This window comes from Aotus nancymaae, unplaced genomic scaffold (genome assembly GCF_030222135.1).
Source record: "Aotus nancymaae isolate 86718 unplaced genomic scaffold, 86718_ANA_hifiasm-v0.15.2.pri h1tg000036l, whole genome shotgun sequence".
Lineage (NCBI taxonomy): Eukaryota > Metazoa > Chordata > Mammalia > Primates > Aotidae > Aotus > Aotus nancymaae.
Genome location: NW_026988450.1, coordinates 39,852,893 through 39,880,568, shown reverse-complemented (window position 1 = coordinate 39,880,568; position 27,676 = coordinate 39,852,893). Strand labels below are relative to the sequence as shown.

At 35.9% G+C, this 27,676-nt stretch overlaps 1 protein-coding gene across 4 annotated transcripts in view; it reads right to left on the bottom strand.

Moving 5' to 3' along the window:
- The window catches only part of SLC26A7 (solute carrier family 26 member 7), a 207,323-nt gene that overhangs the window by 115,974 nt on the left and 63,673 nt on the right, over positions 1-27,676 (bottom strand). The window contains exon 1 of one of the 4 annotated variants that reach the window (XM_012465105.2): positions 3,992-4,072. The exons of the other annotated variants lie outside the window; for them this stretch is intronic. The gene's annotated coding sequence lies outside the window, so the exon portion shown is untranslated. Of the gene's footprint in view, positions 1-3,991; positions 4,073-27,676 lie in introns of those variants that run through there. 4 annotated transcript variants of the gene reach the window in all.

Below are 27,676 nucleotides of genomic sequence, written 5' to 3'. Positions count from 1 at the left end.
ATCTTTGACAAACCTGACAAAAACAAGCAATGGGGAAAGGATTCCCTGTTTAATAAATGGTGTTGGGAAAACTAGCAGTGTGCAGAAAGCAGAAACTGGACCCCTTCCTGACACCTTACACTAAAATTAACTCCAGATAGATTAAAGACTTAAACATAAAACCTAACACCATAAAAACCCTAGAAGAAAACCTAGGCAAAACCATTCAGGACATAGGCATAGACAAGGACTTCATGACTAAAACACCAAAAGCATTGGCAACAAAAGCCAAAATAGAGGTGAAGGATATGAACAGACACTTTTCAAAAGAAGACATATATGAGGCCAACAAACACATGAAAAAATAGTCATCATCACTGATTATTAGAGAAATGCAAATCAAAACCACACTGAGATACCATCTCATGCCAGTTAGAATGGCAATCATTAAAATCTGGAGACAACAGATGCTGGAAAGGATGTGGAGAAATAGGAACACTTTTACACTGTTGGGAGTGTAAACTAGTTCATCCATTGTGAAAGACAGTGTGGCAATTCCTCAAGGACCTAGAAATAGAATTCCATGTGACCCAGCAATCTCATTACTGGGTATATACCCAAAGGATTATAAATCATTCAATTATAATGACACATGCACACATATGTTCATAGTGGCACTGTTTACAATAGAACAACCCAAATGCCCATCGATGATAGACTGGACAAGGAAAATGTGGTACATATACACCATGGAATACTATGCAGCCATAAAAAATGATGAGTTTGCGTCCCTTGTAGGGCCATGGATGAATCTGGAAACCATTATTCTCAGCAAACTGACACAAGAACAGAAAATCAAACACCGCATGTTCTCACTCATAGGCGGGTGATGAACAATGAGAACACATGAACACAGGGAGGGGAGCGTCATACACTGGGGTCTGTTGGGGGGGCCAAGGGAGTGACAGCAGGGGCAGGGTGGGGAGGTTGGGGAGGGATAACATGAGGAGAAAGGCCAGATGTAGGAGACGGGGCGATAGAGGCTGCAAACCACATTGCCGTGTGTGTACCTATGCAACAATCCTGCATGATCTGCACATGTACCCCAGAACCTAAAGTACAATAAAAAAAATTGAAATATTTAGATGGCTGATTAATTTTAGATGGAAAATTATTTAACAGTAATGTTAGGCTGATATGGTCACAAAAGAATGGTCATGAGAATACTTTGAAAGATGGAATTTGTAAGAAAACATGCTTTGTAGGTGTGATAATTGTTATAGGGGAAGAGATTCTAGATTTCCATGTCAAAATCACCAGTAGTCTCTGGGTTTGTGAACACTACCAACTTTTCAAGAAGCTCTTAATGTGAACCTGAATGTTTGCCACCAGTATGCCTTGTCCCTCCAACCACACTGCGGTGAGATTGGCTTCCTTAGGCACAGTGCCTGACCCCTGACCAGGAAGGACCATGAAAGCAAGTAAGTAGCTCAGTCTCTGTCTCTGCTCCTATTATAATATTTTGGCTGAGATCACTAGAAAGTGACTCAGTCACTAGTGATGAGAAGAGAGATATCTATCACAGTTAAGATTTCTATATTATGATTCAGATTTTTATTTTAGTTTCAGACTAGTTTATTTATATTTACATGATATTATAGCAAGTATTCAGAAAACCAAAGAAACACATATGGAGTTTAGAAATTGAGTAATGTATCCAAAGTTAAAAATAGATGCTAGAATTACACATAGAAAACCCCTCTGTTAGATACTTTATGTTTTCTTGGCCTAGTCGCCTTACCTTTTTATTGTAAGGTTGGGCAGCTAGGACCCAGAAGTACTAGTTTTGCTCCCCGCAGATGTAAATACGAGGCCAACAATATTTTATAGACTTATAGCCATTGGTTATGGAGCTTCAAATATGATCCAGAAAACTACAGCTAACACAACCCAATGGAGCAGCTATTACAGTAGAATTTACTGCCCCAAGAAGGTCTATTTTCTTCATAGAGCACCTTTGAGTACTGTTATAGGTTGAGTTGTGTTCCCCTAAAATTTATATGTTGAACTAACCGTGTGCTAACCCCCAGTACCTCAGAATGTGATCTTATTTGAAATAAGGTCATATATTATACAATTAGTTAGGATGAGCTCATAATGGAATAGAGTAGGCCCCTAACGCAACATAACTGGTGTCTTTATAAAAGAAGACCATGCAAAGAGACATGCAAGCACACAGGAAGAACATCATGTGATGATGAAGGCATGTGAACACCACGTGAAGATGAAGGCATGTGAATGCCACGTGAAGATGAAGGCATGTGAATGCCACGTGAAGATGAAGGCATGTGAGCACCACGTGAGAATGAAGGCATGGAGTGCCACGTGAGGATGGAGGCATGGAGAGTCACATGATGATGGAGGCATGTGAGTGCCACGTGAGGATGGAGGCATGTGAGTGCCACGTGAGGATGGAGGCATGGAGTGCCACGTGAGGATGGAGGCATGGAGTGTCACGTGAGGATGGAGGCATGGAGTGTCACGTGAGGATGGAGGCATGGAGTGTCACATGAGGATGGAGGCAGGCATGTGAACATCATGTGAAGACTGAGGTGCTGTTTCCAGATGCAAAAAAATGTCAAAGGTTGCCAGCAAACCACCAGAAGCTAGGGAAGAGGCATGGAACAGATTCTCCCCTCATAGCCTTTGGAAGAAACCAAACCTGTCAACACCTTGATTTTGGACTTCTAGCCTCAAGAATAAGTTCCTGTTGTGTAAGCCACCCTGTTTGTAGTACTTTATTATGGCCACACTACCCAACTAATTTAGGTGACAATTTTTAGAGGGAGACAGAAAGTAAGAGTTCATTTGATGCTGAAGAGTTCAACCTCACATTCTTTACAGGATCAAATCACTTGTCCTTAATAAAGATTAAAAAATATTACAACTTTTATACTTCTAATTCATAGTCCATGAGTATCTATAATATCATTTAAATTTTGTATTAGGAATCATCAAAAGTAGCACCTAAGAAATTTAGTTTCTACAGAAGGTTATGAGATTATGTTGCTAAATGTAAAGACAGCCTTTTAAAGAACTGCTTAATACTCAGGTGTAAGTATCACCACTAGAAATTGTGTTCACAAGATTCTCAAGGCAATATTCTCAGGACTCAGTGTCTATAACTTTAAGGAGACGGAGCCTGTTCAATGTCTTAAAACAAATGAGAGTAAAGATGGGCCAACCACATTTGGAACTGTGGTTAGTCTTTTAAAGCTTTGTAGATTTAAGTTTCCACAAAAAGGAACACAATTTAATTGTCTTATTCGTCTCTCCAATTTCTGATACACAAGAAAGAAAATATTTGCAAAATATCAAGATGACTGAACCCAGGCTGACTAGCTCATGTAAAACCCTAAAGTCTCCTGGCCTCTACTCCCAGCCTGCTTCTAACCAGAGTTGCTGTTAGGGTATTCACATTTTTGGGGAATAAGATAACAGTGCCTCTTCCCAGATAATCAAACCAACCTTATTTGTGACCAATGACTGAGGAACTACCACTCAGAAAAACAATGATAAATTTCCCCTATCTTCTACAAAAAATTTGAGGTTTCCTTACACAAAAGTTCTAGAATGTTTTAGCTCACATTTATGGTGTCATGGAAACAAGAATGATTTTTTTTTTAATTTTCTGCTACTAAAGATAACTAAACAATAAGATGGAAATGAATGACTGGATCCCAAGTAGTCTCACAAAAAGGGGCAATGCTTACACTGAGTACTGAATGAGGAGTAACAGATGAACAAAAAAGCATGAGGAGTAGATGCTTGAGGAGGAGATAAATTTAGGTAGAAGAAATATGTTCAAAGGCACAGAGTTCTGAAAATGTTTGCTCAGTTCACCTGGGATGTAAAACCATTTGGTATGCTGAGCAAAAGGGACACATGTGACAAAGTTCCAGGAGATGAAATTAGATGGTAAAGTCTTCTGTATTCAGTGTTAAGAACTTACCTGAGATTCAAGATGATACAAGAGCTCCTGTTTTCCCCAAATTCCTCTGTGTTGTAATACAACAGTCAGGTTAGACAGGGCCAGGAAGGATCATCTGAAGTCAAAGTTGATGCCACAATCACAAGTGCTTAGCTGCATTCTCTTTGGTTCCAGAGGAAATCCAACAGACCTAATGACAGAAGAAAGAGCTTGCGCCTCCTCAAGAGCTGAGCAAAAACGAGGATTTTAGCATTGCTTGGGGAGGAGGAAGATTTTGGCCAGCAGAAGCATAGAACCTCAGAGAATTCCTGCCCCATTGACCTGTTGTGGCTCTGAGAGGGCTTGTTCCATCCTGCGACTCTAGAGAGGCACTGCAGCAGTTCATAGAACTTCCGTAGTCAGAGAAGTTTTCTACTCAATCCTGAAAAGGTCTTCTCAAACCTCAGCTGACTGTCCTCTGCCCACAAAGACAGAAACAGCCTTGCCTTGCACAGCTTCTTGTTCATTTCTGCTTGAGAGAGCCTAATGGCCAGGTTGATGTAGGTGCTGAGAAAACATATACCCTGATTAGAACTAACTTAAGTGGTTAGTTCTATTTTGGTTCTCAAAATAACCAAAGGGTGAAGATCAAACTGAATCTAAGAGTGACTACACTTGAACGAAAAATGATGACCTCAGGTAACTGAGAAGTTGAAAAAAGGAGTGATGTGCAAATTTTACCTTAATAAGTGTGACTTAAAAAATAAGAATTCTCAGAGATATCAGCTAGTGAATATCAACAAAAGATGTACAACTTTCCAATGTAAAATATCAATAAAAAGCTGAAAAGGTATGCCTAATATTCTGAAAAGCAAAATACTACTATCATTGTGGCCAGAGAAATGCAGTCTCTAATTAGGCCAGAGGAACTTCCTATCCCTCATGGCAGATAATGTTGGTGTATAGGAACCAATGGTCCAAGATTGGGACGGGATGATTCTTCAAGGTACCAGAAAAAGAAAGAAAAGATGTGGGTAAGAAACATCTCCACATACATATATACCTTGATACAGTGGCCTGGGAAACTGTCTAACAGTCCTATAGGAATATATACCTAATACTATGAATTTAAAATTGTTTATGTACTGATTGAACATGAAAATCCAGGCAGCCTTTTGTATTTGCCAGCAATTGTTTCCAGAACACCCCAGGACACCAAAATCTGCAGATTTTCAAGTCACTTATAGAAAATGACATAGTATAGCAGCCCTCAATATTCAGGGGTTTTGATGCTTATGGATATGGAGGGCTGACTGTAAATTCAATGCCTGTATCAATATAAAGATCATTAGACACACTTCTACACAACTGTACTATGGTATATTATATAGCTCTTTAAAAGACTGAGTTAGAACTATACCCATTAACTGGAAGACATGTCCATTATATATGGTTACACATGAAAAACAAGTCTTATACATTTGTTTTGTTATGATACTTTTATGTAAAAATCTAAAAAGAGGGCTACTGGTGCTTTTTATATATCTTTGAATCTTTGTCACTTTGTATAATGAGTTTATAAAACCTATGCAATTTAAATATTTTTGGTTAAGACTTTTTAAAGCAATCTGAACATTATCCTGAATTTTATGGAAGCCATTAGGAAATTTTTTTTCTAAGGGGAGAAATTATGAGGTTTACTTTTTAGGTGATCACTACAGAAGTTATATAAAAGAAAAGCAAGATTGATAGAAAGAACAGTTAGAAAACTACCCTAGATATCCAGGTGGTGGCAGTGAAGAAAGGGACAGCATTTCCAAAAAAAATATAGCTCATCATATATAAATAGGTGTTACACAAACATATTTTAAAAACTAACTGGTGTCACTGCCTGAGGCTTGAGTACAGAACACTTTCTTTCCGGAATACGCCACAGGGCCAAAGGTGGCTGACTGGATCCAAAGCCCTGAATTAGGTCCTGTGAAGAGACTGATCAGATGAAAAGAAGGAAAAATAGACTAATGGGAATTGCCAGATACAGAGAAAAAGAAATAGAGGAGCATTTAAAAAGCCAGGATCAAGAATCTGTGGTAATTCCACTGAAATGGCACTCCTGGCAAATAACAGAAACGCCCTTTGAATCTGACAATAGAGGCTACTGGTGGCCTTAGAAAGAGTGCTTCCCAGGGAACAGAGGATGTAGGGAACAAGGAGGATTGAATGGATCTCAGTGGAAGAAGCAGCAGAAAATATGAACTCATCTTTGAAAAGTCCTGTTTGGAAGAGGAGAGAAAGGCTTGGTGCTAAACGGGGACATGAGATCAAGTAAAGTTGCGTTTGTTTTCTTACTAGTTTTAAGGTAGAAGAAACTTGAGTCAAGGGGCAGACAGAGGTTTTGTAAGTTCCAAATTGTACATATGTTGGGAGACTTCCTACAGGAAAGATAAAATTGCACATAGAATTAGTTACCTTCCACATAAAAGGTGAAACTATAAAACTACTAGAAGAAAATATTGTGGAAAAGCTCCATGACATTGGTCTGGGCACTGATTTATTTTTTATATGATGCCAAAGGCACAGGTAAAAAAAGAAAAAAAATAGACTAATGGCATTACATCAAACTAAAAAGCTTCTACACAGCAAAGGAAACAATCAACAGAGGGAAGTGACAACCTACAGATTGGAATAAAATATTTGCAAACCATACATCTAATATGAGGGCAATATTCAAAATATGTAAGGAACTCAACTCAAGAGCAAGAAAATAAGTAACCTGATTTTTTTTAAATGGGCAGAGAACCTGAATAGAAGTTTCTCAGAAGACGACACACAAAGGACCAACAGGTATATTAAAATTAAAAATACTCGATTATACTAATCATTAGGGAAATACAAATTAAAGCCACGATGAGATATTACCTCACCTCAATTAGAATGAATATTACCAAAAAGGCAAAAGATAAGTGTTGATGAGGATATGAAGAAAAGTGAAGCCATGTATACTGTTGGTGGTAATGTAAATTAGTATAGTCATTATGGAAAACAGTATGGAGGTTCCTCAATAAGTTAAAAATAGAACAGCTATATGATTCAGCAATTCTACTACTGGGTATATATCCAAAGAAAATGAAATCAGTATATCAAAAAGATATCTGCACTCTCACTTTCATTGCAGCACTATTCACAATTGCCAAGACAGTGTATCAACCTGAGTGTCCATCAAAGGGCAACTGAACTTTTAAAAATCTTTTGTATATATAGACCATGGAATACTGTTCAGCCTTAAAATAAGGGGATCCTATCATTTGTGACACCATAGATGAATTTGAAGGACATACTAAATGAAACAAGCCAGGCACAGAAAGACAATTACCACCTAATCTTAATTATATAGGGAATCTAAAGAAGCTGAAGTAAAAAGTAAAATGATAGTTAGCAGAAGCTGATAGGGTTTGGAGTTTGGAGGAGGATGGAGATATGTGGTCAAAAGGCAAAAATTTTCATTTAGGAGAAGTAAGTTTAAAAGACCTATTGTACACAATGTTGATGATAGTTAGTAACAATATATTGCACACTTGAAAATTGCTAAGAGATTAGATTTTAAGTGTTCTCACCACAAAAAAGTGTGAGGAAATGCATATGTTAATTAGCTTGATTTAGCCATTTCATGATGGCTAAAATATCAAAATATCATGTACTTCATAAGTATATACAATTGTTTTCAATAAAAAAAAATAAAATTAGTTACAAAGGTAAATATTTATTTAGAATGAGAAATCACACCAAATTATACATTGTAAGAAGCTAACAAATTCCATGATTCAGAAAAAATAACATTTTTGTTTTAATTGCATTATATACCTCTATAATACTTTTACTCTATGATAAATACATATATATATATATAATGTATGTCTATATACTATGATTTTAGGCTGTGTAGTCTTTGAACACTTCTGCATATGATAACGATTTGTGTAATATTTTCTACAGAGAGAACAGAGATAATGTTGGCTTTCCTTTTGTATATCATACAGCTCTTATGCATCAGTTCAGATGTTCTTGGCCTCACCTGCCTCTTGTAGCTCTGCAAGGGCTCTGTCTGACTTCCTGTGATGCAATCTAATTGGTCCTTTTTTTTTCTCTAGAACCCTGGGGCTTCCCCGTTGACACCTGCTCTGGGATTCTGTTAATGCCCAGACTCATACATGCCAACTCAGAGAAGCACCCAAGGAATAAAACTTTGACCAAGAAGAGAGTGAGCTAGAGAATAAATGTTTACACTTCCCCCCTCTCCCTGTCACTGAAAAATGATCTAGAAGTGACACTGATAGCTTTGGGGGGTCATGATCCCAATGATATAGCAGTCAGCCACTCTTGGCAGTAGTCAGCTCCGTGACAAGCATCCTCTCATCTCTCCCTCCTGATTCCTAGGTCCTGCCCTCTTGATTTACACTCCCTAATGATATATGGTAGCAGCACATAAATCCTGACTCAGTCACTAATTGGGGGGTAGGGGTGAGTAAGCCTCAGATAGCATTATTTATTTGTTTTTTAATATTGATATATTAAAATTTTTTATTTTAGCTTTTAACCTAGTTAATAATATTATGTGAAATTAGACTATAAAATTGAAAAACTCTCCATCAAGATTCTTGATAGCTATATAGTTTTAGGGCATTTTAAGTTTTCTTGTACAGAAACATAAATATTTGAATTGCCAAAATTAACAAGTTTATTGACAATGTTCTTGTTATAGTGTCATATTATATGAGTTCTATTTTATTTCCATCAAAGTTAGTATTTTGTGGCAACTTTTTCTTAGCCAAATCGTAAACATATCTGCAGCCACTTCGATCCCACTGGACATAAGATGTATGAAGTTGAGTTGAGAAGAGACAGTGTTCTCAATTTATGTTAAAATATATTACTTTTAAATTTTTCAAAAATATTTGAGCATGAAAAAATATTGACTTTAAAAGGAGCACATGAAAATGAGGATGCAGTATTGAACAGGGCAGATAATTAACATGCAAATAGCAGTTTTATACATGAATTACCAAAGGCAGTGGGAGAATGATTAGCCTTCACTTGAGAGAGATGCTCAGGAGATATTGCCTTTGTATGAGAGAACCAGGTTTTAAGAAGGGCAAACAGGTAGAGAGAATAGTATGTGAACATTTTGAAAGTGTGGAGTTTATTCTCAAAGAAAGAGGGGTTCCCAAGGTTACCATTGCAATGGTAAAGACTGGCAATGAAGAAATCACTGGATGTTGAAACAAGGGAGGACACATATCACAGTACTAGAAGGAAATCAAGGGAAAGAAGGGCTCATTGAGAAAGGACCTGATTCCATGTCAAGAATTCCAAGGATGACAGGAAGCAGAGGCATCCATGTGTGCAGAAATGCAAATATATATGAAATATATCATTTCTTTGTTTCTTCTTACCATATGTACTTCAGACTCTGAGACCCCCAGCTTAGGAAGAGAAAGAGACAGCAACAGTGGTTCCTGGTTTTCTGGGTCTCGATGTCAAATGGAAGAAAACCAAAAGTTTGTGGGATATGATGATAAGGTAAAGTGCATTATAAAAAAATCAGCGATTTATGGCTTTGTCTGAGAGCTTTAAATAGATTGTTGGCCAAAGAATTATTTCTGCTTCAGCAAATTTTAACCCAAGTAGAAAGAGGGATAGTCAAGTGTGAGTCCTGATGAGAGTCCTAACATGGTTTCTAACCTCCATAAAGCCCAATTCTTAGAGGAAGGAAAGAAGAATGATCACTTCAGGTCCAGTTCAGCCCAGAAGGAAGAAATGATCTTGGCTACAAGGAGGCCTGATTTGGCAAATTTTTATGAACACCATCATCTCCTATTCCTAGTATCTGCTAGAATTTTCACTGTAGTAATATTTAATAGAATCAAGGATTTATAAACAAAAAGGAGGCCCACAGTACCACACTAAAAATCAATGACTTCTTTGAAAAGTAAAAAAAAAATGTCAAATGAATGCAAGATAATAGTAATAATAAAATAATATACAAATTCAAGTTAGTAGCGAATTTGTTTTCTCCAACTACACTTTGAAATTCTATGAATTTTTTTTTAAGATCACTAATCAAAATGACGTCTTTCTTTTGTGACTTCTGTCTTTTGATATTTTAGTAAAAGAGATATTACTTAGCTATATTCAAAATTTGAGAGGAAAAAAATAAGCAATAGGAACTTGGCCATAAAGCAACAGAACTATGTAAGTAAACATCAGACTATACATGTAGGATGATACCACTTTTCAGATTATGATTGTTTAATCAATTCAAAATTGATTATATATAGCCGTCATGCTCTGAAAGCGTTAATTTACTACTTACAGATAATCCAGCTACTTTCGGAGAGGATTAGTTAGCTCAACGGCTTCAAGAGGATAAATGTGCAATAGCAAACAGTAAGGCCCACGTGAAAATGAGGAAATACCAAGCGGGGGAAGAGGCACACAGCACTAATCTCTGACTCTAAGCAAGACCAAGAGGCAATTGTCTATTCAGACAAGTGCATACAGTCATGGTCCAGGCCAGCACTCCCTTCTCACACAATTACCGTTAGAGGAAGAAATGGCTTAGATACCCAATATTATACCAAAGCAATAATGATGTTTCTCTTTGCACAGTGCCTTCCCCAGCAATTTCCCAAAGTGTATGCACAATAAGCTAAAAGAGAATAATCATGGACCCACATGTATCATGTAAGAATATAAAATGTCATTAAAATATTCTTTTAGGCCAGGCATGGTGGTTCACAAGTGTAGTTCCAGCTCTTGAGAGATCAAGGAGGGTAGATCACTTGAGCCCAGGATTTCAAGACCAGCCTGAGCAATACAATGAGACACCATCTCTACAAAAAAATAAAAAATAAAAAATCAGCCAAGGATGCATGCCTGTAGTTTCAGCTACTCAGGAGACTGAAGTGGGAGGATCACTTGAGACTGGAAGGTCAAGGCTGCAGTGAACTGTGAACATGCCTCTACATTCCAACATGAGCAACAGAAAAGACACTGTCTCAAAAAAATGATATTTTACCCAGTTATCGTGTAAGTGCTGGCTCACATTCCCAGAGACCCAAACTTCTATATTCTATGATGTTATATATTACAATTATATATTCAATTATGTATTCTAAAGAGTGAGTCTAAAATGCTAATTAAGCCATCTGGCATCTCTTCCTATTCTGTTTTGGATTTGTTTGTTTTCTTTTTCCATTTCTATTTTTTAACTAGATAGACGAGGGTTGGGAGATTAGAGAAGTGGAAGAGAGACAGAATATGCACACATTTATGCATAGACAAATGTTAAATGGTATCTATCAAATAATTAATATCAGTAATATTTAGAAGTAAGTTTCAAAGTACCCATCCTTGGCAAATTTGGGGTGAGAGAGTGCCTTAAAAAAAGATGTCTAGAATTTGTCTAACCTAATTGTTTTTGAAATATTTCTTGCAAAACTAATATTCTCCACCTCCTTATCTTCTTGCCTTCCAGTAGCAAAACTAAAATCTAGTAGTAGAAAAAATTCTGTAAGTGTCTAGAATTAAGCATCTTATATGTTTAATTCACCTAGTTATGTGCCAGGCACTTGAGATACATTAATTAACAACTGCTATGGTTTGAATGTTTGCTTCTTCCAAATTCACGTTGAAATTTAGTTGTCATTATAACAATATTAAGAGGTGAGTCCTTTAAGAATTTTATAAGGGCTTCACCCTTGTGAATGGACTAATGCCATTATTGAGGGAATGAGTTCACCCTCTCTTGCACACACTCTTGCATTCACTGGTGCTATCTCTCTTTCTCCTTCTCTCTCTCTCATTCTCTTGCTTGTTCTTTCTCTCTCGCTCTCTCTCTCTCTCTGTCTATCACCATGTTATAAGACAGAAAGAAGACCCTTGCCAAATGACAGCTGTTCAGCCTTGGACTTCTCAGCCAATAAATTTCTGTTCATTGTAATTTATCCAGTCTCAAGCATTCTATTATAGCAGCACAAAATGGACTAAGACAAATCCAAATAAAAATCTATGTTTTTGTGGAGTTTGTGTTTATAAATGTCATATCTTGGTTTATGTTCTAGTGGGGAATAGATGATAATAATAAGGTTACAATAATAGCACTCATGGAACACTTCCTTTGTACTAGATTCTGCCCTGAGCACCTTATATTCTCTCATTTGTTTTTCAAAGCAACTTGGTGTACTAGGCATTATTGTCCATATTTTTCATATTGGAATACTAAATGTTAGAGCAGCTGAAGAACTTGTTCAAGTGATATGTCCAGAGTTCAAAACTGAGGTCTTTCTGACAATTCTTCTTAATTACTTATAAAACTCTTAACTGTGTCTCCAAATCCATATCAAATTCCTTGAGAGATACAAAGGGACATAAGATATGAATTATAAGGTCCTCAACTAACATAGAGTCTCATCCAACATTCCACAATTACATGTGCAATTTATAGGATAATTAATGTAACCAAAATTCAAAGAAAGTAGAAAAATTATGAGAAACATAATCACAAAAAGTGTTATTGGAAGGTAAGACTTGAACTGGGGGTTGAAGGGTGAACAAACTTTCACAAATGAATGGCCTTTCCAAGTTGCCTACCTTCCTGAATATTCATGAAGCATTTTATTTGGTTACATCTGATTTTGTCACTAAGCATATCTTTCAGTGTTACCTTTTTCTTAAATTTCATTCTTTGGGTTTCTAATTATTAATTTTTTCTGTCCTGAGAACTATATGTTTCATATATATATTTTTTAAGTCTGCTACATTTGGCCCTGTCACCTACACCTTTGTTTAAACTATTTCAGCACTTGGCTCCCTGAGCACGCTGATATTCATAGACCATCTCTTCTTACCTCCCTCTGCAGCCACTTACCATTCTTTTTTGATTTTCTGTTGTTTTTTCTTTTTTCTTTTTTTGAGACAGAGTCTCGCTCTGTTGCATTAGCACAATCTCGGCTCACTGCAACCTCCGACCCCTAGGGTCAAGTGATTCTTCTGCCTTAGCCTCCTGAGTAGCTGGAATGACAGGTGCATGCCACTATGTCCGGCCAATTTTTTGTATTTTTAGTAGAGACAGGGTTTCACCATGTAAGCCAAGATGATCTCGATCTCCTGACCTTGTGATTCCCCTCGCTGCAGCCTCTCAAAGTGCTGAGATTACAGGTGTGAGCCACTGTGCCTGGCCTTACCACTCTTAAATGTCAGTATTCCCAAGGTTGCTTCCATCCTGATTTCTCTTTATGTTCTACAAACTATCCATTAATTATCTGATCCAATCCCATAACCGTAACCACAATATATACATCTTAATGATATCCCTTCTAAGGTCTAGACCCAAATAGATAACAAGAGGTCCTATGGGAACTTACATGACAAATACAAAATGGAAATTGTTTTTGGTCCCTCTCACCACCAACTCCTCCAATAACAAGAAAACAATATGCATTAAAAATAAAAATGAATACCGGTTGTTTTGTTTATTTATGCTGTATCTCAGAAAATGGCATCACAACCCATTTTCTGAGTCACCCAATTCAGAAACATGGAAGTCACCAAAATATTCTTTTTTTCACCCTTGTATTACATGAAACACTGATCCAAATGTATCTATTCCACTTAATACGGATGGAATTTGTCCCTCTTTTCTATTCCTACTGTCACTATTTCTGCCTTCGTCTGTTGAGATAGCAATGCTTTATTTTCCAGAGATAATTTATCCTAATTAGTCTCTACTAACTAGCTTCTTGCCTATTCCAAGAATGTAATGTAAGCTGTTGCCAGAGAAATTATTGTAAAACACATGTCCCTCCATAGCACTCCTTAAGATCTACCAGTGGCTCTCCATTGCCTTCTAAAATCAACCCAAACTCTTTTTCCGTGTCATACAAGACTTTTATGACCTAGACTATGTTAACTTCTCCAGTTTCAATTCTCACCAAATTATATTACTAGAAAGTATTTAAACAAAATTTCATTCTTCTTGTCATTGTATGTTTTTCCTCTGTCTATACTGCCCTTTTTTAGTGGTCTATCTAGTAAACTTTCATATAGTCTTCAAAATCAGGTAAAAACATAATTTTCTCTTGAAACCTTTACTGACTACTGACTTCATCCCCATTCCAGGAAGAGTTGATAGTATTTTTAATGATGTTAGTCCATGCTACATAGTCTTCATTTGCAGTACCTACCAAAATGATTTTAATTGGTTGCTTTTATGTCCAGAGGTACAATTACATTGCAAACATCTATTATTAAGGAAGAGTATACTAAGAATTACTTCAATTTATCAGTAAACTATTGTATATCAAGAAAAGTACCAGGGTCTCTTCCAAGAAGTTCAGGTGAACACAGAAAGGATTCTGAAAATTATATATTTACCTAGAGTAACAGATAAAATGAGGAGAGCAGAAAAGGATCAAAGACAAAAGGAAGGTCATGATTATCAGGTAGATGAATGTGTAAGCAAGGCCAAGCAGTCACCAACAAGAGGATCATGAATGAGACATAGAATGAAACTAAAAAGTTCATTACATGGGCCAGTAACAACTCAACAGTGTTGAAGGCTAGTTTTTTAGGAAGTACTAAGCACAAAGGACAAAGCATGATTAGGGGATTAAAAGCTCCTTGTAGATCCCGACATTCTTTTCCCATGAACACCCATAAGTAGGTAAAGGTAAACAGGAATTATCTCCTGTCCTGTATCAGTGTTTTTTTTAAAGGATTAACTTTCTATAACATTTCTCTTGAACACCCCCTACCCTGGAAGCAGCAGAGGACAAAAATTTTTCTCCCTTTGTCTCTAACTTTGCATTCAGATGAAAAAAGTATATAAGAAAACGGTGGTCTCCAAGTTGTCTGAACTTAGTAAGAAGCAACTAAAACAATATTTATTCATTTAGCAAACACTAGTAGAATTATCTACTATTTTCCAGAACTGTTCTAGCCACTTATGATAAATCTTTTTTTAAAAATAGGCCACAATCCCTGCATTCATAGTGTATACAAGAGAATATGCAGCATACTACAATAAACAATAGATGTAAAACTATATAAATTATTTAGTACTACAAAAAAACAGAGCAGAATGAAAGAGGTGAGGAAAGTTTGGAAAGCAAAGCAGGGACAAAATGTAGAATGAGATGGTTGGGGTAGGCTCCAGTGAGAAAATGATATTTGGGCATTAACTTAAAGATGAGAAGTGCACATGGAAGAACAGGAAAAGCTAGTGGTACAAAGCAAAAGAAATTATAATACCTTAGTTATAGTGGACCTCGGAAACAGTCATTATGATTACAGCAAAATTGAGTGGTTCAGATCTTGACCGGGAAGAGCCATATCAGATTTTCTCCTTGATGGTACTTGCAGACAGTGGTACTGGTTAGCAGAAACCTTACCATGATCCTTAGTACTTTAGAAACCTTTTGGGTAACCAGTAATACCATCTTATTTTAACCAACTACCAAGTTAAGATAATGCTGGCAAATTCAGGGGGATCATGAAGGGTAAAGGTCCTTAAAACTAAGAAAAAGAACAATTTATTTGACCAAGAATGGGAACTCAATTTTTAGAAAATTTGAATTTCTCAGATGTTTCTTAGTAACTTCTTCTGCAAGAGATATTCCATAGAGAGACTCCTGAAGCACTCAGTTTACCCATCCTACATGGTCAATGGCTACCAGATTGGTGGGAGGCAAGAGTATTTGTTCATTGAGAGCTTTAAAAAATAACCACCTGAGGCCTGAACCCCTGGCTGCATTTCCCCCAAATTGCAGGTGTTCAAGTGGAGCTGTCCCCTGTCCTGGAAACAACAAAAACACTGGCAATTAAGTGCTGGTGCGTCAAGTCTTTCCCAGGCCTGGAAACCACTGCAGCTCTGTGTTTTAGTTCTAGTGCAGTGTTTAAGTTAAGTTCCAGAGATCATAGTAAATTTTCCCCAGACCAGGAAACGATGGCAAGGCACTGATTTAGTTTGGATACAGTATTTAAGTTCTGTTGCTCACTACAAGTTCTCCCCAGAATGGAAAGGAATAGCAGGCCTGCGATTAAGTTCCACCAAAGAGTACCTGCAAAAGCTGGAAGAAGTGATTATCTTCTCAAATGTGCAGGAATCAATGTAAAGATACAAAGACTGTGAAAACTCATGGAAATATGAGATCACAAAAAGAAATAAACAAAGCTCCAATAATGGACCCAGAAAAATTGATGATTTATGAAATGACTGACAAAGAATTCAGAATAATATTTTTTTAAGTTTAGAAAAATCACAAAAAAGGATAAAAAAATAAATTTAGAAAACAATCCAGAAAGAAAATGAGAAACTTGACAAATAAATACAAACAATTAAAAAAAGAGAAATCTTTGAAGTCAAAAATACAAGAACTAAACTGAAAATCTCAGTACAAAACTTCAACCATAGATCTGATGAAACAGAGGAAAGAATAAGTCAGCTCAAAAACAGAACATATGAAATTACCCAATCAAAAGAGAAAAAGAAAAATGGGAAACCATTAAGTGAACTAATCTCCATGTACTAGACACTCTTGAAAAAGAGAGCAAAAGGACTGGGAAGCATATTTAAGAAATTAATGCCTGAAAATTTATCAAATCAGCAGAAAGATGGCAGCATTTAGGAACAGGAAGCTTAGAAGTAACCAATAAAAATCAATCCAAAGAAAAAATTCCCAAGGCAAATTATGGTCAAATTAGCAAAAACCAAAGACAAATAAAGAATACTCAAAGCAGGAAAAGAAATATATCACATTGAACAGAGTCTCAATATGGCTTTCAGAAGATTTTTTGGCAGAAACCTTATAAGTCAGGAGACAGTAGAATGATATATTCAAAGTGCTAAAGGAAAGCACAACAAAAATCTGTTATCCAAGAATACTATACCAATCAAAGTTAACCTTCAAACATGAAAGAAAAAGACTTTACCAGACAAACAAGATCTGAGGAAATTCATCAACACCAAACCTGTCTTACACAAAATGATAAAGAAAGTGCTTCAGGCTTAAAGAAAAGTATGCTGACATGTAACAAGAAAACATCAAAAAGTATAAAACTCACTGGTAAAAGTCAGCATACAAAAAATTCAGAATACTCTAATACTGTAATTGTGGTGTATAAACCACTTATATCTTCAGTATGAAAACTAAAAAAACCAAATTATTAAAGACAATAATCACTACAACAATGGGTTAAGAGATGGACAACATAAAATCTGTAAACTGAAACATCAAAAAATAAGAATGAAAGGAAATGGTATAAAAGTAAAAAGTTCATTTTTTTAGTTTTTTTTGTGATGAAGATTAAGTTGGTATCAGTTTAAAATAGCCTGTTATAACTATAAAACATTTTTGTAAGCATCATAATAACCACAAAGAAAAAAATCTATAATGGATACGCTAAAAATAAATAGCACAGAAACAGAACATATTACTAGAGAAAGTCACTTAACCACAAATGAAAACATCAAAAGGAAAAAAAGATAATCTACAAAACAACTAGAAACAAAAAACAAAATGATAGTAGTAAATCCTTACCCATCAATAATAACATAAAATGTAAATGGATTAAATTATCAAATGAAAAGACACACAGATAGTGTGTCACTATTAGTGACACTTTGAATGTGGCTAAATGAATTAAAATAAAATAAGGTCCAACTACATCTTGCCTACAAAAAACTCACTACATCTTTAAAAGCATACATATACTGTAAGTGAAAAGATAGAAAAAGATACTCTCTGCAAATGGAAACCCAAAGCAAGCAGGAGTAGCTATACTTATTTTAAACAAAATAGGCATTATGACAAGAATGGTTTAAACAAAGACAAGGACATTATACAATGATAAAGGAGTCAATATACCAAGAGAATATAACCATTTCAAATAAATATGCACCCAATACTGGAGTACCCAAACATATAAACCAAATATTAATAGATCTAAAAGGAGAATCAGTTCCAATATAGTGATGGGGGGGACTTCGACACCTCACTTTCAGTAATAGACAGATCTTCTCAACAGAACATGGAATGTTCTCCAGGATAGACCATTTATTATGACAGAAAACAAGTCTTTACAAATTTTTTAAAATGAAATCATGTATCATGTATCTTTTCTGACCTACTGAAATAAAAACAGAAGTCAATGTCAGAAGGAATATTGGAAACTCTAGAAATACAGGGAAATTAAACAACATTCTCCCGAATAATAATGCATGAATGAAGAAATTGAAAAGGTAATTAAAAATTCCTTGAGATAAATGAAAATGGAAGTACAATATACCAAAACCTATAGGATACAGCAAAAGCAGTTCTAAGAGAGAAGTTTATACCAATAAATCCCTACATCCAAGAAGCAGAAAGATCACTAGTAAACAACCTAATGTTATACCTGAACAAACTAGAAAAACAGCTAAAACACAAATTAGTAAAAGAAAATCAAGATGAGAACAGAAATAATTTTTAAAAATATATTTGTTAAATATAAAAGATCAACAAAAGAAAGAGTTTTTTTAAGATAGACAAACATTTAGCTAGACTAACCAAGCAAAAAAGAGAAACAAATAAAATCAGATATGAAAAAGAAGGCATAACAATCAACAGCACAGAAATACAAAGGGTCACAACAGACTATTGTAAACAACTGTTAACCAATGAATTGGGAAATCTAGAAGAAATTGATAAATTTTTAAACACATAGAACCTGCCAAGATTGAATCACGAAAAAATCAAAAACCCAAACAGACCAATAATTAGTAATGAAATTAAAGCAATAATAAAGACACTTTTCATCAAGGAAAAGCCAAGGACCTGATGGCTTCACTGCTGAATTCTACCAAACATTTAAAGAAAATGTCAATTCTTCTCAATGTCTTCCAAAACAAACGAGGGGAGAGAATACTTCCAAATTCATTCTATGAGACTAGCATTACCCTGAAACCGAAATAAGACAAGAACGCAACAACAACAACAAAAAGAGGTGGGCCAGTACGCCTAATGGAGTTAAATACAAAAGTCCTCAACAAAATAGTAGCAAACTGAATTGAACAACACACCAAAAAAAAAAAAAAAAAATCATTCACCATGATCAATTAGGATTCATCCCAGGGATGCAAGGAAGGTTGAGGATACACAAATCAATAAACAGAATACATCACATTACGAGAATCAAGAAAAATAACCAAATAGTCACTTCAATAGATGCAGAAAACGCATTCGATAAAATTCAACATCACTTCATGATAAAAACTCTTAACAATTTAGGTATGGAAGAAACATATCTCAACACAATAAAGGCCATATATTACAGACCCACAGCTAACATCATACTGAATGGGCAAAAGTTGAAAACTTTTCCTCAAAAATCTGGAACAAGACAAGGATGCCCATTTTCACTTTTATTCAGCATGGCACTGATAGTCCTAGCTACAGCAATTAGGCAAGAGAAGGAAATAAAGGGCATTCAAATTGGAAAGGAAAAAGTCAAATTGCCTCTATTTTCACATGACATGATCATATATCTAGAAAATCCTAAAGTCTCCACCAAAAAATTGTTAGAATTAATAAATCAATTCATTGAAGTTTCAGTATACAAAATCAATATATATTAATCCAAAAAAATCAAAAGAATTTTATATGTCAATAATTATCCAAAAAAGAATTCAAGAAGGCAATCTCATTTACAATAGCTACAAAAATAAAATAAAATACTGAGGAATAAATATAACAAAGAATAAAAGATGTCTACAATGGAAACTATAGAACATAGATTAAATAAATTGAAGAAGACACAAAAAGAAGGTACCCCATGTTCATAAATCAGAATAATTAGTATAATTAAAATTCCACACTATCCAAAGAAATTTACAGATTAAATGCAATCCCTATCAAAATATCCATGACATTCTTCACAGAAATAGAAAAAAAAAAAGTCTAAAATGTGTACGGAGTCATAAAAGACCTTGAATAGCCAAAGCAATCTTGAGCAAAAAGAACAAATCTGGAGACATCACACTACCTAACTTCAAAATATACTACAGAGCCATACTAACCAAAACAACATGATATACAAAAATCAACTCAAAATGAATTCACAACTTAAATGTAATACCCAAAACTATACAACTACTATAAAATAACATAGATAAAATGCTTCAGGACATCAGTCTGGGGAAGGATTTTTGGGATAGGATCTCAAAAGCACAGGTAACACAAGCAAAAATAGACAAATGGGATTATATCAAACTAAAAAGCTTCTGTAGAGCAAAGGAAACAATCAACAGAGTGAAGAGACAACCTACATAAAGGGAGAATTTGCAAACCATGCATCCAACTAGAAGTTAATATTCAGAATATAAAAGGAACTCAAACAACTTAATAGCAAAAACAACAACAAAAAAAAACTAGAAATGCACGCACACACACACACCCCTCCACACACACACACCCCAAAGAAAATCCAAATAATCTAGTCAAGGAATAGGCAAAAAATCTAAATAAACATTTTTCCAAAGACATACAAATGGCCAGCAGGTATATGACAAATGCTTAACATCAATGATATTCAGGGAAATGCAAATCAAAACCACAATGATGCACCTTACCTGAATTAGAATGGCTGTCATCAAAAAGACAAAAAATAAACAAATAACAAATGCTAGTGGGGATGATGAAAGATACTGTTGGTGGGAATGTAAACTAGTATAGCCATTATGGAAAATTGTATGGAGCTTCCTCAGAAAATAAAAAAACAGAACTACCATTTGATCCACCAATTCTACTAGTGGGTATATATCCAAAGGAACTGAAAGCAGTATGTTGAAGAGATATCTGCATTCCCATATTTATTGTAGCACTATTCACAATAGCCAAGAGATGAAATCAACCTAAGTATTTATCAACTGACAAATGGATAAAGAACTGCAGTATAAACTATGGAATACTATTCATCTAGAAAAAGAGAATAAAATCTTGTCATTTGTACAAACATGGATGAACCTGGAGGATATAATGTTAAGTAAAATAAGCCAGAAACAGAAAGATAAATACCATATAATCTCACTTAGATGCGAAATCTAAAAAGGTTGATCTCTAAAAAGGTTGATAGAAGTAGGGAGTAAAATAGTGGTTACTAGAGGCTGTGGAGGGGGTGATGGAGAGGGAATGGGGAGAAATTGGTCAACAGGCACAAAGTTACAGTTAGACAGGAGAATAAATTCTGGTGTTCAATTACATAGTAGCATGCAGCTACTACAATGTACTGTATGTTTCAAGATAGCTGGGAAAGACGATTCTAAAAGTTATTAAGACAAAGAAATAATAAAGATCTGAAGTTATAGACATGATAACTCTCCTGATTTGAACATTATACAATGTTTATATGTATTAAAACATCACACTGTACTTCATAAATATGTACAATTTTGTGCCAATTATAAACAAAAAAAATTTTTGGAAGGTAATCTCCTGAAGAGATATACAGTACTTAATGAGGTTTGGAAAACCATGAAAGAAAATACTCTTAAAGAAGCAATCTGGAAGTGTTGGAACCTAAGACAGGGCTAGTCTGGGAGAATAAGTGACCTATAATAGAGAGCTATCAACAATAGAAACATCATGGGGAGGACTGGAGAGAGACTGTAGGCAAATCTAGCGTGGTGATCTTCCAGGATGCTCAGGTATAAGGAGTGGGGTGAGTAGTATTTTGGTTTTCCAGGTTTATTCTTTTTCCCTAGCTTTTGTTCTGTATGTTCCCATGAAGTTTCTATTTTGTTTTGAAGTGTCAGGCTGGCAGGGCCATTGTCTATCTGGGAATACATCTGTCCTGACATCACAGCCTCCCTCCTTGTATGTGACATTTAGGCGTGCTTCAATTAAATGATTCTGATTTTTCTCCCGGTGTTGCTGGGGGAAAATGTTAGAATTAATTTGCTTGGGCTTGTTGGAGACATGTGTTTCAATTCCAGGGAAAGTTTTAGACACATGCATCTCAGCAGGGAGGAACTTTTCCTCTGATAAGCGGATTTCCACATGTTCTTTTACTTGGTCTTGCAGCACCAAGCCAAATGCATCTGGTACTAACTAAATGTACTGTGGACAAACTCTAGAGGTAGTTACATTGAGGAAAGCAGAGCTACATGGATTTGGATCTCAGCTTCATCGCTTTTTGTCTGAGACCTTCTACAAGTTATTTAACCTCTCTGAACTTTAGTCTTCTACTGTTAAAAAAAATGGAGTGATAATCCCTATCAATGATTCCTTTATTCAACTATTGAATACCTCCTTTGTGCTAATCACTTAACTAGGTACAAGAAATTTAGTGATAAATGAAGTAGACATGATACTATCCCTGCACCTACAGATCTCAGAGTTTAACAGAAAATACCCAGAGTAAATAAATATTTACATGTGAAGTTTTTAAAAAGAAGTATTGGAAGTTACAGGATCACATGAAAGACTTAATCTATTTCAGAAGGATTAGGGTAGTGTTGTTTCTTGGAGGAGGAACCTTATAAAGGTGACAGGAAGGAAGGAAGGGAACTAAGAGGATATTCCAGACAAAGTCCAGAAGAAAAACAGCTTATGGCCCAATACAGGGCAGAAAGAAAGAATTAAGTAAGTATCAGTATTTGTATAGGTTTAGATATCATTATCATCCTCTTAATATGGTATCTTCAAGGCTTAAATGCCATATTTGACATTTAAGAGAAATTTGCACTTACAGTTACTTTCAGTCAAGAAGTGTTTTCTTTTAAATTGGAGATACACTGAAATCCCCTATTCAGTTTTTTATGAAATGATTCAATGTTGCAAGTGCTTGTACCTATGATTAATATAAAGAACCAAGGCTATAAAATCAAGGTAGCATGTTCATAAATAGTCAAAGCAGCAAAAATGATGAGTACAGAAAAGAAACCATAATAACAGATTTCCAATATCTGCCTTCCGATATCATCCATATCTGCCTGACAGTTGTCCCTTTATAGTTCAATTTTTACTTCAGAGACTTGTAGAACTGAAATAACTTTTAGCTGAGATGCATATATCATTAATCTAATTGGGACCAGAGAATCACCATTCAGAGCCAATTTCCTTTCTGTAAAATTGTAGTCCTAAAATTACTATTGATCGCTTTGTTGCAATTGAAAAAACTTAAGATAGAATTGGTTTGAATACAGATAATGTTCATAAGTTAAGGAGATTCACAGCACACAAGGTGAAATTTATGCATAGTGGTACATGGTTACATTATGAAGAATTATTTAGAATTATCTTAAATAATGATTTGTTTACTTATTAAATGCTGAAATATTGGTTTTACATTAGTAATTGTTAAATTATAAAAATATTTAAGAAATTAAGCATGTTATTTAACACCCTTCAAGATTTATAGTGTATTATTAAAATATTAAACATTTTGTAGCATTAGTAATTGTTAAATTATAAAAATATTTAAGAAATTAAGCATGTTATTCAACACCCTTCAAGATTTATAATATATTATTAAAATATTAAACATTTTGTAGTCCATAAATTTTTTTTTTTTTTGAGATAGAGTCTCGCTCCATCGCCAGGTGCCAGGCTGGAGGGCAGTGGCCCGATCTCGGCTCACTGCAACCTCTGCCTCCCGGGTTCAAGCAATTCTCCTGCCTCAGTCTCCCCAGTAGCTGGGACTACAGGTGTGTGTCACCATGCCCAGCTAATTTTTGTAATTTTAGTAGAGACAGGGTTTCACCATGTTGGCTAGGCTGGTCTCGATGTCTTGACCTCGTGATCCGCCCGCATTGGCCTCCCAAAGTGCTGGGATTAAAGGCATGAGCCACCGCGCCCAGCAGTCCATAAATTTTTAATAACGAGGTAATTCTTAAAGTCAATATCAATAAAACTCCCGCCTTCCATGGGCTCAGGTTTGCCCACCAAAATCTGAATACTGTTCAGATGCTGGGTAGAGAATTAGGAAAGCCTGAGATCTGTGATTGCTGCTGGCTTCCTAGACTGTAATTCAGACCCCTTTCTACCCAGAACTTTGACCCTTGGTTCTAATTCTGACTAGTTTCTCCATCTTGCCTAAGCTTGGATACTTGATTCTCCAGTTTTACTTTTTGTGTTCCGATCCTACTGGTTGACATTCAGGTGTTTAACTTCACACTCACCAGGCTGAGTTTGTATGTCTTAGCTAAGCTCCCTGAACCTGGCCTAAATCCTGCCTTCAGCGATGTCTTGATTCTATCCAGCCATCTCCAGGCACAGTGCCACAACCTCAGCTCAATCTGTAGAACAAGAATTCTCAGACCTCTTCTGTCCACCACCTCTTCCAAGAGGAATGCTGCTAAGTGGAGGGGTCAAAATCGAACACTCTGAAGAGGATACATTTCCTGGTAGGAGGAGTTCATATTTAATGGTGTTTTACTCTCTTCTACTATTTCCTAATCCATGGTACTGGCATAATAAAAGGACCAGGGCCTGCCTCAAAGTAAGCTGTAAGTTTCTCTTTTTTTTTTCCTCCCACAAGTGCATTCAAACTTTAGCTTTAAAAGAAAGAAAGAAACTCCTCTTGGATATCAGGTCTAAACTGCTTTGTTCCATTCCAGCTTTGCTAGAGCTATGCTTTGCAGACTAACTCAGCTGATAAAATGGGACAATGGTTGCCCTTCCCTAGATGTTACCTGTGTATGCAGTTCCCTTGAGATCCTTTCTAGGGAAGGAGTGGTTAGCAGAACCTGATTTCTTAAAATTCCACATTATATAGTATATATCTGTAGCAAATCAAACCTTGAGAGCTTTTTAAGACTGCCACTTTGTTGATCCAATTTTCACCACCAAATATTCATTTCATGTTATGTGATGTAGATGAGATTGTACTAGTCTTCATGTTCCTTAATAAAAACACAGAATTCTTTGGCAACTGGGTTATACAATCCACTCAAGGCAAAAAGTGGCTGAAAGCAATACTCTACAAACTTTCATCAAGAAAATGTTCCCACCCTTACATACCCACATCAGAATGATATCTTCAAGGTTAAAATAACAAGAACATATTCTCATATACTCGTGTACACATTTCTGAAGACGGAAAAAATAATAAGCCCCTTGTGGGCTGGATTGTTGTCTTATACTCCTCTATCACTTTCCAAGAACATAGAAAAAGGCTGTATTCTTTCAAATATTTTTGAATAGAAATGAATAAAGAATCCTAGCAAAATGGATTAGTATTCTTAAAAACAAAATAATAAGGTGGCTGTAGGCACTTCCAAGAATTACACACAAAAAAAAATCCAACCCAAATTGTGTGGACAATGATGAAAGTTATTTCCTTCTGGTAACTGGTTTGTGGTGGTCTTAGAATAGTTATTAGCAAACCACAGTATAACCAGCTATCTAGTTTACAATATCAGTGGGCTCAGGATTAAGTGTTATTACAAGTGGGTCTCCCGGAGTAAATTTACATATATTCAACAACCACAATTGTGTGAAAACAAACTTCTATAAACACACATTCTTTTACTTCATAGACAAACATTATTAATCCAAGGTCAGTTTTTCTAATCATCAGAGAGGTTGAGGCCAATTGCATCATACTTTCCTCCTGTGACTTGCTATAAGGTGAGATCTCACAAGCATGAACTTAAAGAATCACCATGATCAAGAAACCTCAAGTCCAACATACCCAGGAGCTTATGTAATAGAAACAGAAAGAGACAAAGTTCCCATGAAGAGAGGAGGCACCAAAAGGAGCATGGGCATAGGAAAACCCCATCCAGCTACCTCAAGTGTGATTGTTCACTGTCAACAAATACTTGAGTACTTACTCTGTGCCAAATACTGTGGATAGGAACTGAAAGGGTTTCCTGGAACTCAAGACTTTCAGTGCTAAAGCCAAAGTGATTGGTATTCCTAGACTATAAATAATCTCTGCCCGCAAGGAACAGATGGCTTAGGCAATTGATATGGCTTGGCTCTGTGTCCTCACCAAAATCTCATCTCAAATCATAATCTCCATAATCCCCATGTGTCAAGGGAGGGATCTGGTGGAAGGTGATTGGATCACTGTGGTGGTTTGCCCCACAACCATCTCGTGGGTTCTCATGAGATTTAATGGTTTTCTAAGTAGCAGTTTCCCCTGCTCTCTTCTCTCTCATATTGCCTTGTGAAGAAGGTGCTTGTTTCCCCTTCTGCCATGATTGTAAGTTTTCTGAGGCCTCCCCGGTCATATGGAACTGTGAGTCAAGTAAACCTCTTTCCTGTATAAATTACCCAGTCTAAGGTACTTATAGCAGTGTGAAAATGGACTAATACAGTGATAAATTAAATATGAATAAAAAACAAATGCTATAAAGTTAGTTATGGTTGTAAGTACTATGGAAAAACAAAATAGATATATCGAGAGTACTTTCTGAAAGCCTATAGTTCTCAATACTGGCTGCTCATTTTTATTTATTTTTTTATTAGTTGAGTAAGCTGAGGCACAGAACATAAAATTATTTGCCCTAAATTCCCCAGAGATTCTGATTTAATTAATCTAGGGTGGTGATTGGACATGAGTATTTTTTTTTCAGTGTCACAAGAGACTCTAATATATAGCCATTGTTGAGAGTTACTGAACTAAGCCCATCCCTGAAATATGGAAGGTTATAATCAGGTAAAACAGACAAGGCAGGGAATGATGATTCATTTTAAAGGAAATAGCATATGGAAATATCCTGAGGCAAAGAAGCATGATCCTTTAGAATATGAAGTGCAGTCCAGTATAGACAGAACATATGATGCTGAAGGGAATATAATAAAAGGTGTGGCTGGAAAGGTAAGTGAGATTCAGATACCAAAGGGCCTTGAAAAGCATTTTCAGAAGTCTAATCCTGTGTAATGAGAGGAAAGTTGGCAATTGATAGCCAGAACTGCCTTCTACATATTGTTTACTTTTATATTAAATACGTTGTTCTTCTGAATGCTTTGATGACCTTGGACAGTCAAGTTGTCCTTGAGCTGAGTTTGAGAACATCTGTTCTAGAGCTGAGCAGAATGAACAGCAGGTGTTAAGGAGTGCTGATATACCAAAAAATGGGAGTGTGGAGGGGTATGGGAAAGTAGAAAGTTCATGTTCATGTAAAGGGTGCAGGCAAAAGTCAACTTCAGCATATTGTTGCCATTTGGGAATATGGAATGTGGTTAGATGATTATATTTAAATGAAGGGAGGGAAATCCTTTAATTTTAAATTAAGTCTTCCAGTATTTAAATATTGATTCCCAGTGCTGTACAAGCCAGTCAATGCACGCCTGTGGTTTCAGTCCCAGGGAAATATTTGGAGTTTCAGCAAGGAGCTAGAAATAGAAAAGGATGAGGAAAAAGACAGTAAGGAATGTGAGAGAGGCCAAGGAGATCATGTTAAACAGGGAAACAACACAGAGTGAAAGAGAAGGTAGAAAAGTATTCGCAGTGTTGCTGAAGGAATTTTAAGAACAAGGTTTCCACTATCTAACTCAAAATTCAGTTTTGTTACAGTTTAAGATAGGTAATAGAGGAACAAAACTGTATGTGAGAGACATCCTAACCAGCAAGATAAATTTTGGTGGCTCTTAAGGCAGAAGCACAGGCTCAGGAGTCAGATTTGCATTTAAACACTCATTCTGCCTTATGTTAACTGGATTACCTTAGCAAATTAATCTACTT